Raw genomic sequence first — 10,000 nt, forward strand, 5'->3', positions numbered from 1 at the left:
TCTTTATCATCTCATTTATTATTATTATTATTATTATTATTATTATTATTATTATTATTATTATTATTATTATTATTATTATTATTATTATTATTACTTGCTAAGGTACAATGCTAGTTGGAAAAACAGGATGCTATAAGCCCAGGGCATCAACAGGGAAAATATCCCAGTGAAGAAAGGAAAAAGGAAAAATAAAATAACTTAAGAACAGTAACAACATTCAAATAGATATTTCCTATATAAACTATAAAAACTTAGACAAAACAAGAGGAAGAGAAATTAGATAGTATAGTGTGCCGGAGTATACGCTCAGGCAAGAGAACTCTAACCCTAGACAGTGGGAGACCATGGTACAGAGGATATGGCACTACCAAAGACTAGAGAGCAATGGTTTGATTTTGGAGTGTCCTTCTCCTAGAAGAGCTGGCTACCAATGCTAAAGAGTCTCTTCTACCCTTAAGAAGAGGGAAGTAGCCACTGAACAATTACAGTGCAGTAATAAACATTTTGGGTGAAGAAGAAATGTTTGGTAATTTCAATGTTGTCAGGTGTATGAGGACAGAAGAGAATCTGTGAAGAATAAGACAGACTATTCAGTGTATGTGTAGGCAAAGGGAAAGTGAACCGTAACCAGAGTGAAGGATTCAATGTAGTACTGTCTGACCAGTCAAAAGACCCTATAACTCTCTAGCGATAGTATCTCAACAGGTGGTTGGTGCCCGAGTGTACGCTCAGGCAAGAGAACTCTAACCCTAGACAGTGGGAAAGCATGGTACAGAGGCTATGGCACTACCCAAGGCTAGAGAACAATGGTTTGATTTTGGAGTGTCCTTCCCCTAGAAGAGCTGCTTACCATAGCAAATGAGTCTCTTCTATCCTTAAGAAGAGGAAAGTAGCCACTGAACAATTACAAGGCAGTAGTTAACCCGTCGGATGAAGGTGTATGAGGACAGAGGAGTTTATGTGAAGAATTGGCAGAATATTCAGTGTATGTCTAGGCAAAGGGAAAGGGAACCGTAACCAGAGTGAAGGATCCAATGTAGTACTGTTTGGCCAGTCAAAGAACCCCATAACTCGCTAGCGGTAGTATCTCAACAGGTGGCTGTTGCCCTGGCCAATCGACTATCTTGGATAGTTTTCATACAGTCCAGAGGATCATAACAGGTTTATTTCTCCCTTCAGCATATGTATTAGCATAAGACCTACTTAATTTAAACGCACTACCCCCATACATATAAATCAAAGTCTCGATTGGTTATACCTGAGTGAAATTCCCCTTTCACTTTTGTATTACCTTTGGCAACTTGTCCCTTACTAGCCTTGATTATCCAAGGCTCATGTTAGAATAAGCCAATCTAAACTAACCAACCAAATGTTTTAACTGCATCTTGTCTTCGTGGGCAGTTCACACTAGGCGTCATTCTTACCTTACTTTCTCATCATCACAGAAAACATCTTTGTGCAAGGGCCTGTGAGGGCAAAGTCGGGCTTAATCTGTATTAGCTAAGCCGTCTGTTGCTCGACTCTATTTCTGTCCTCCGGGATGTTATTCCTTGAGATTTCCATTCTATTTTTATTCAACAAAATCTTTTATCATATTTTCTGCGTACATCATTGGTTTAAAGGAAGATCTTTGTTGTATGTCCTCCACCAACTCCCTTCTTAAACTTTGATATTTCCTCCACATTAAATAATCTTCCATCCTTTTGTCATTATCCAGGTTTCATCTTGCTAATACCTTCATCAGGTTGTAATGCAATTTTGATTATTCCTTTATTACGTAGGAAGGGCATTGGTATGGAGTCTAGTCTCTGCATGTATTACTCTCTCTCTCTCTCTCTCTCTCTCTCTCTCTCTCTCTCTCTCTCTCTCTCTCTCTCTCTCTCTCTCTCTCTCAAGCAGCGCAAATGAAATATCCTCATCGGTAGATGTCTAGCATATCTCGCACAACAGGATCTGTTTTGTTGACTAAAGGCGATATTGCAATATCCCAAAATTGCCGGTTAACTTAATCAGATTTTAATTTGACTTATACATTGCCCGAATGAACATGGTGAAATTGTTGCTTTTCGTTGTTTAAAACTTTGACTGTAAATACATTTTGATGATAGAAATACAGCTCTCTCTCTCTCTCTCTCTCTCTCTCTCTCTCTCTCTCTCTCTCTCTCTCTCTCTCTCTCTCAATGCTTTGGCACCGAGTTCGAGTCCTGGATTGGACGAGGGGAAACAAAGGGACCGTTCCTGAAAATTGAAATCACTTCTGCTCGCTAAAGCAGTAACTTTGGTACCTATACTCAATTTTTTTTAATGAGGCCCATTTGCACTGACTCAGAGCGGTCCCTTTTAGCTCGGAAAAGTTTCCAGCTCTCTGAATGGATAGAATGATTTCGTCCAACCAATCAGCGATCAGGAAACTTTTCCAAGCTAAAAGGGCACCCTTGCGAATCGGTTCAAATCTGCCTCACTAAAAAGAATTGACTATAGTTGTTATCCCACCTTTGCGGGTTATATCTAAGGTGGAGAAAGAATGAGATAAAAAATGAATAGATAATGACGTTTGTAACTGTCTCCGTCATAACAATAATATACCATGAAAAAAAAAACGGTAGAGCCGCTAGATATAATACGACAATCCTCATCCTACGGGGATGAATCCACTCAAGAGATATTCTCTCAGATCCTTAGCCACCCGTTGAGATTCTACCGCTAGAGAGTTATGGCCAGACAGTACTACATGGAATCCTTCTTTCTGGTCACAGTTCACTTTCCCTATGCTTGCACATTCACAGAATAGTCTGGCCTATTCTTTACATATTTTCTTCTATCCCCATACACTTGACAACAATGAAATTACCAAACAATTCCTCTTCACCCAAGGGGTTAACTACTGCATTGTAATTGATCAGTGACTACTTTCCTCTTGGTAAGGGTAGGAGAGACTCTTTAGCTATAGTAAGCAGCTCTTCTAGGAGGAAACTCCAAAATCAAACCACTGTTCTCTAGTCTTTGGCAGTGCCATAGCCTCTATACCATAGTCTTCCACTGTCTTGGGTTAGAGATCTCTTGCCTGAGGGTAAACTCTGGCACACTATTCTATCTAATTTCTCTTCCTCTTGTTTTGTTAAAGTGTTTGTAGCGTATAAAGGAAATATTTATTTTAATAGCGTTTTTGTTCTTAAAATATTTTATTTTTCCTTGTTTCCTTTCCAAACTGGGCTATTTTCCCTGTTGGGGCCCCTGGGCTTTGCATCCTGCTTTTCCAACTAGGTTTGTAGTTTAGCAAGTAATAATAATAATAATAATAATAATAATAATAATAATAATAATAATAATAATAATAATCCAGAGGTTATGGGAACCTAATCATAGTGCCTTAATTAATTTACGTGATTGTCTGGTAAAGCAAAGAACGTGCTTAGAGTGATGTACCAGGTCGGTGAAGTACCCATGCAAGGACAGCTATTACACTTGTTCCCTGATTATTATTATTATTATTATTATTATTATTATTATTATTATTATTATTATTATTATTATTATTATTATTATTATTATTATTAATACTTGCTAAGCTACAGCCTTAGCTGTAAAAGCAAGATGATATAAGCCCAAGGGTTCCAATAGGGAAATTAGTTCAGTGAGGAAAGGAAATAAGGAAATAAATAAACTACAAGAGAAGTAATTAACAATTAAAATAGATATTTTAGTGGAGTAACAACATTAAAACAAATCTTTCATATATAAACGATATAAAACTTTTAAAAAAACAAGAGAAAAAAAATAAGATAGAATACTGTGCCCGAATGGACATTAAGAAGATTGATCGCTAATCGTTTTATTTGTTCTCATACTATCCTTACGAAATCAATGCTATTCACTTCATTATTTTGCTCTGTTATTTTACATTACGAAATTTTCTTGATTTGTAAATGGTCAGATTGTTTTGGACTGTTTACTAAGATTGTATGTTTATGATGAATGATGGAAATGATAATATTTTATGGAAAACAGAGAAGGTGGATATTTTTATAAGAATTAAGAATACTTCTTATATGTCTTGTTACGAGATCCTGTGGCAGATTATAATACGAGAAACATAAATCATATTTTCTTGAATTGTTTCTCATCTTATGCATATATTCATATGATTCATTTTCAGTTACAGCATTTCTATTCAGTGATATTTATTGTATGCTTATGCACGTGTTATTTTTTAATTCTTGTATCTTTTCTTATCCCAAAGGATAAAACCGTAAGTTTTGCCTTGAGTATAACAAAATACATAATATATAAGAAATTTTTTTCTTGAAATCATGGATAATACGTGTGCAACAGAGTTAAACATAAACACATATTTATCTGTCGATCTGTGTATCTATCGACACACAAACACACACAAACACACCCACATAAACACTTCAGAAGAAAGAGAAGACAATGGATTGACGAACTAAGAAAGTTTGAAGGTGCGGACTGGCATAGAAAGACCATAAACTGACGCAAGTTGAAGGACATTTCTGAGACCTTTGTTCGGCATTGGACTAGTAACCGCTGATGAGGATCAGAGAAATTACGTGTACCCTTGTTATTGTATTTCTATAATTGCATATGTGAGTATGATGAATGCTATGTCCTTTCTGAAGATTAGTAGTAATATAATAGAACAGTTTTTATTTCGTACTTAAAAACTTCGTCATATTAAGATAGTGGCCTGTATGATAATGCAAAACCATTTTGTAGAAAGGTAAATGTACTATATAGAAATAAATCATTAAACATGGAAGCCAAATGAAAGAAAAAAATACATTTTATAATAAAAAATGATACCATTGAAGGTAAAGCCTAGTTGATTTACTATATCGCATTGGAGTGGGAATAAGGGATTCTGATCGATTTGGTCTGTTGCTTTGCATGAGCATAAACAAAATCTGATAATAATTGAACCACTTGGTTATTTTTTTTTTTATTTTTTTTTTTTTTTGTGCTAAGCATAAGGAGTTTCTTCTTAATCTTGGCATCATTTCTATAACTTTTTTAGAGACTAAACCATCTCTTCACTAAGTTAAACCCCACTGTTGTTCCCGCTTTTATTTTTATTTTGTTCTACATAGGTTTCATTGGATTACCCGTTCAAAGCCAACTGTAGTTAAGAAGTAAAAAAAGATTTTTACAGGGGGCAAAATTATAGAAAAATAAATAAGAATTGAGCAAAGAATTTGCGTGTAAAAATAAAAACCAAAAGTTAAAAAACAAACTGTGTGACCTTCAACTTCATGAGAAACTCTTCAGTATTTTATTTTTGACGAATGACTCTTTTCATACCTTTCTTCCAACTCGTCACTATTACATGTTTCAGTGAAGGGCACCATTACTCGAAAAATAAGAGAGAGAGAGAGAGAGAGAGAGAGAGAGAGAGAGAGAGAGAGACTTCCCTGGCATATATAATTATTCGACACAAGATATTTTTTAATCTGTGAAAAGTGGTTGTGTTGACCCGGTGGTAGCGTCCTTGCCTGGTGATTGCCAGACTGGTGTTCGAGTCCCACTCAAACTTGTTAGTTCATATGGTCGCTGCAACATTACCATCCTTGGGAGATAAGGATGGTTGGCTTGGGAGAGCGCACAGATTTATCGGCTGAGGTATCAGCTACCATGGTCTGCCCCTCTTTGGTCCTAGCTTAGGTGGAGAGGGGGCTAGAGCGCTTATCAGATGTAATATGATCAGTGTCTAGGGCATTGTCCTGCTTGATAGGGCAATGTCGCTATCCCTTGCCTCTGCCCTTCATGAGCGGCCTTTATACCTTTAAAAGAGAATGAGAAAGAAAGGGGAAGAGGAAAAGGATCTCTGTTGTTTATGTAATATGGTACTAACAGCTTTACTTTAGTTTTGTTTATATAATTCCCTTATGAGGATTCGGATAAAGTTGGAGTAAACATCAAGTAACTCTGCTCAGATGGATATCTAACAATGTACAAAGGGAACTTAGCTGTTCAATCTCTGTGGCAGATACGACGGATTTACGTTAAATAAATCTTCTCTTTGCACACTGGTGCTAAACAGCTATTCCTATGATTTGTTTGCTCCTGCCATCGTATAGATCGCGTCATTATTAATGGACCATGAATATTGCATCGCATAATACCATAAATATGTGCATGCACGCACGTGCAAGTGCGTGTATGTTTGTTAGTAAATTTAAATGATGTCACTCTTGTCTTATGACTAATATTTCGTCGAGGGCCTTTCTTTTTAATGCTATGCAGACTTAGTCGAAATCTCAAACTTATACAACAAGTTTTCTTCCCTCTGTATCTCATTTTCCTGGTACCTAACTCGCTGCTTAGGTGAGCAGCCGCATCAGGAAATTTACATCACGCTTCCTTCCAGCTCTTCTCTTTCGGTCCCTGAGTCGAACTTGGGTTACCCAGATCGACAACTAGTGCGTTGCCACTAGACGAGGTCTGAGGGCGAAAGAGCGAGACAGTTCCTACATGCATAACGTTCCTAAGGCTGTATATTTTGGCTTGATAACGCCTTGCATTTTTTTTTATCTTAACACAATTTCTGCGCATGGGTAAACGGAGTGAGGCTCATAAAAGAAAGTAATATATTTTCAGTAATCTTTTTAACTGGATGCTTTCCCATGGTAACACGTTAGCCTTTGCTAAGAAATATTATCATCAAATTTAATACTTTAAAAAATGGCAGTATAACATCCTCAACAATTATGTATCCTAGAAGTTCACTTACTGACTCTTGTGGCTATTTCTTTGTATCGTATTACTGCTTGTTGGAAGTATCAATAATGTCTGGCTTTAATTTTACATTATTTGACCGTTAGCTCAATGTCCATCCGGTCTCTTTCCTCCTTACTTTGGACCTGCACATGATTCTAAACTCTCCTGGCTGAAACAATCCTGAAATTTTCAGATTTTTTTATAGTTTCCTTCGTCATTAGAGATATTCAAATTACTTGTTGAGGGGGGGGGGGGATACTGTAGTTTTTTTCATAAGTAATACCGTTCTAATATCCATTAATATTGTACTTATATGTTATAGAAACGAGTAATGCATTTATAAGAGATCAAGAAAAATGCAGGATGGTATATGTATTACGCTTAAATTATTTAATTTTCCAAAGTTTTGTATCAAGAAATATACTCTGGTATGTAGATATACGCACTTTTGTATGATATACAGAGCATTTGTTAGCACTGACGTTTATATAAAAGCATATATGTCAGTGGATTGACATTAATTCCTTTTGTTCATTGAAAACATATATCTGGATTCAAGTTTGAAACTTTTGAATTCCATTTTTCTGGTTGATTTTATTTTTACCATCCATTCAACCTGACTGCCACGTGGAATGAAAACAGCTTTTTTTTAACGGATAATTCTATTTCGATGAAATTTGTTATAGTTTTTTTATGTATGTATTAAAGATTATATTTGTTTTTCAATACACGGGATTGTGGTTGGTATAGGGCATAATATTTCACTCTCAGTTACTGTCAGTTTTCTTCTCAAGTTAATGAATACCGTCATGTTATCCCATTATACTTTGTAATGAAACTAAAAGACATTCATTCCTCATTAAAGATATATTGCGAATTTTTTTTATATATTTTGATGGGGTTGATTGGCACTTGGTTGGCCATATTAAAAAACGTTATTATTTCTCTTTTTTACTCTACTCTTTAGATTTATGTTTGACAGTCATTATGAAATATATTTGATTTTTTTTGCGTTTATAAATTTCATCATTTATCAATGGCTTAATACTAATGAAAACTCATTTGCATTTATTCCTCCTTTGTGTGGTAATGAGAGAATGTTTCGACCAAATTTCGGAAAATTAAGAAAAAATGGTTAAATCATACATAAATATTTTCTCTTTTTTCTGATGGTCAAAGTTTTAGAAAATCCAATATACTTATATTATGATACTTGATAAGTTTTGAACTAACTTCTATTAATTTAAGTTTGGCAATAAATATCACTTGTGGGTTTCTGCATATATATATATATATATATATATATATATATATATATATATATATATATATATATATATATATATATATGTGTGTGTGTGTGTGTGTGTGTGTGTGTGTGTGCGAGTGTGTGTGTATAATAGATTAAATGTCTTACCGAATTGAAACACGGTGTTTAGCAGAACAGCGATAAAAATGAATACCGTAGTTGAAGATTCCGTACGGGATTTGCTGTTCAAACTTATTGTAATTATTTTACCAACTAAATCTATGTTAATAGTCATTTAGAATGGTATTATTTATTCATCAAATTTAATAATGTTTTCATTGGTTAACAACGAATTGTTATTTGACATTATAATACAGGAAATTACCAACCATTTTGTTAACATCTAAGAATTACTGCTTATTACTAATTACCTAGCATTGAAATGATAATTATAATGTGTATTCATGAGCAACAAGGAAATGCTTACGAATGACGCGTGGTTGGTCTTCATGCCCCTGCATTTCTCATACGACAATAACCATAAGTAGGATACAGTCCATAAAGAAAGAGCATTTACTTCAATGATAATCTGGAAGGTGCTTCATTTTCAATTATGCCTGCACTGTTAAAAATTTGCATTAAAAAAACGGTAAATGTCTGGCAACATTTATTCCAGGACTTTTACCGTTTTAAAAACGGATATATTGACGTGAAGGAGTGATATTACGGTCACCAACCCGTAAAAGATAACAACAAAGTAAGGTAAAATTACGGTCGTCTCTATTATATTGAAATACGGTTGAGAACAGTATATTTTCACGGAGAATTTCCGAGTAAAATTATGGGTTTTTCTAACAGTGTGTCCAATGATTGGATAAAAGGAATGGTTGAGAATAGAGCTAATTTCCCTCGCCTGTTTAGAAAAATCAAGATGATTTTAAGCCCTATAGCAAAGTTTAGAGATTGTGGAAGGGGTAATGGGTTACATACCCCTGAACATTTGATGATAGGAAAGACAGTTATAAATCAAGTAATTCCGCTCTGTTACGAAAATATGATAGCACGTTTTATGAAACACGAAAGTATGATTTTATTTTATTGGAATTTATGAGCTTTGCGATTTTTCAAAGCTTTGTTAAGAATTTAAGTTATTGATAGGAATAATATATCACAAAAATTATATCCGAATATCACTGAATTTTCAAATCAATATTATATGGAAAACTGTCTTCGAAACATGTGAACCGTACAGTAAACCGCTTTTTTTTTTCTTTATGACCCCTCCAACCAATTGAATTCATCACAATGGTTTTGAATTATTTCTTTTTATTTGGCAATTATCTTGATAAGCGAATATCTCTCTCTCTCTCTCTCTCTCTCTCTCTCTCTCTCTCTCTCTCTCTCTCTCTCTCTCTCTCTCTCTCTCTCTCTCTTAAGGTAAGTGTTCAAATTTTATTTAGACAGTGAATGACTACCGATAGAAGATTTTACGTCTTACTCTCTTCGCAGTAGATGAGAAAGCAGTGCATAAACTATGAAAATTATAGTGAGCTATTTCAACCATGTGCGAATCAAGTTGAAATGTAACCATTTTCTACACCTGCATAGCGGATACGAGTACTTTATAGACTAGCCATATCAAAGCTCTATGAGTATAATTATCTTATTTAAAATGAATATTTGGTCAAACGGAAGTAGTTCAGCAATTACTAGTATTTTCCACGGTGTATTGAATTCTCCCCTCATACTGTATTTATAAACCTTTACTTTTGGACCTAATCCCATCTCTTCAGCTCCTCTATGTCTTCTTTAGAAGCGAAGTTCACAACTGAAAATCCTGTCTTATTTCCTAAATGTATCTCATTTTCTTACTTGCGTATACTTGCCCAAAAATTTCCTTAAAATTCTGAATTCCTTTCAATGTGGTTAAGCTGTTATTAACAGGCATCAATTTAGAGATTATTTCGTTTTTATGATTGCATTTTCACAGTCAGTGCAATTTCTCTTAGAATT

This window comes from Palaemon carinicauda, chromosome 8 (assembly GCF_036898095.1).
Source record: "Palaemon carinicauda isolate YSFRI2023 chromosome 8, ASM3689809v2, whole genome shotgun sequence".
NCBI classification, from domain to species: domain Eukaryota; kingdom Metazoa; phylum Arthropoda; class Malacostraca; order Decapoda; family Palaemonidae; genus Palaemon; species Palaemon carinicauda.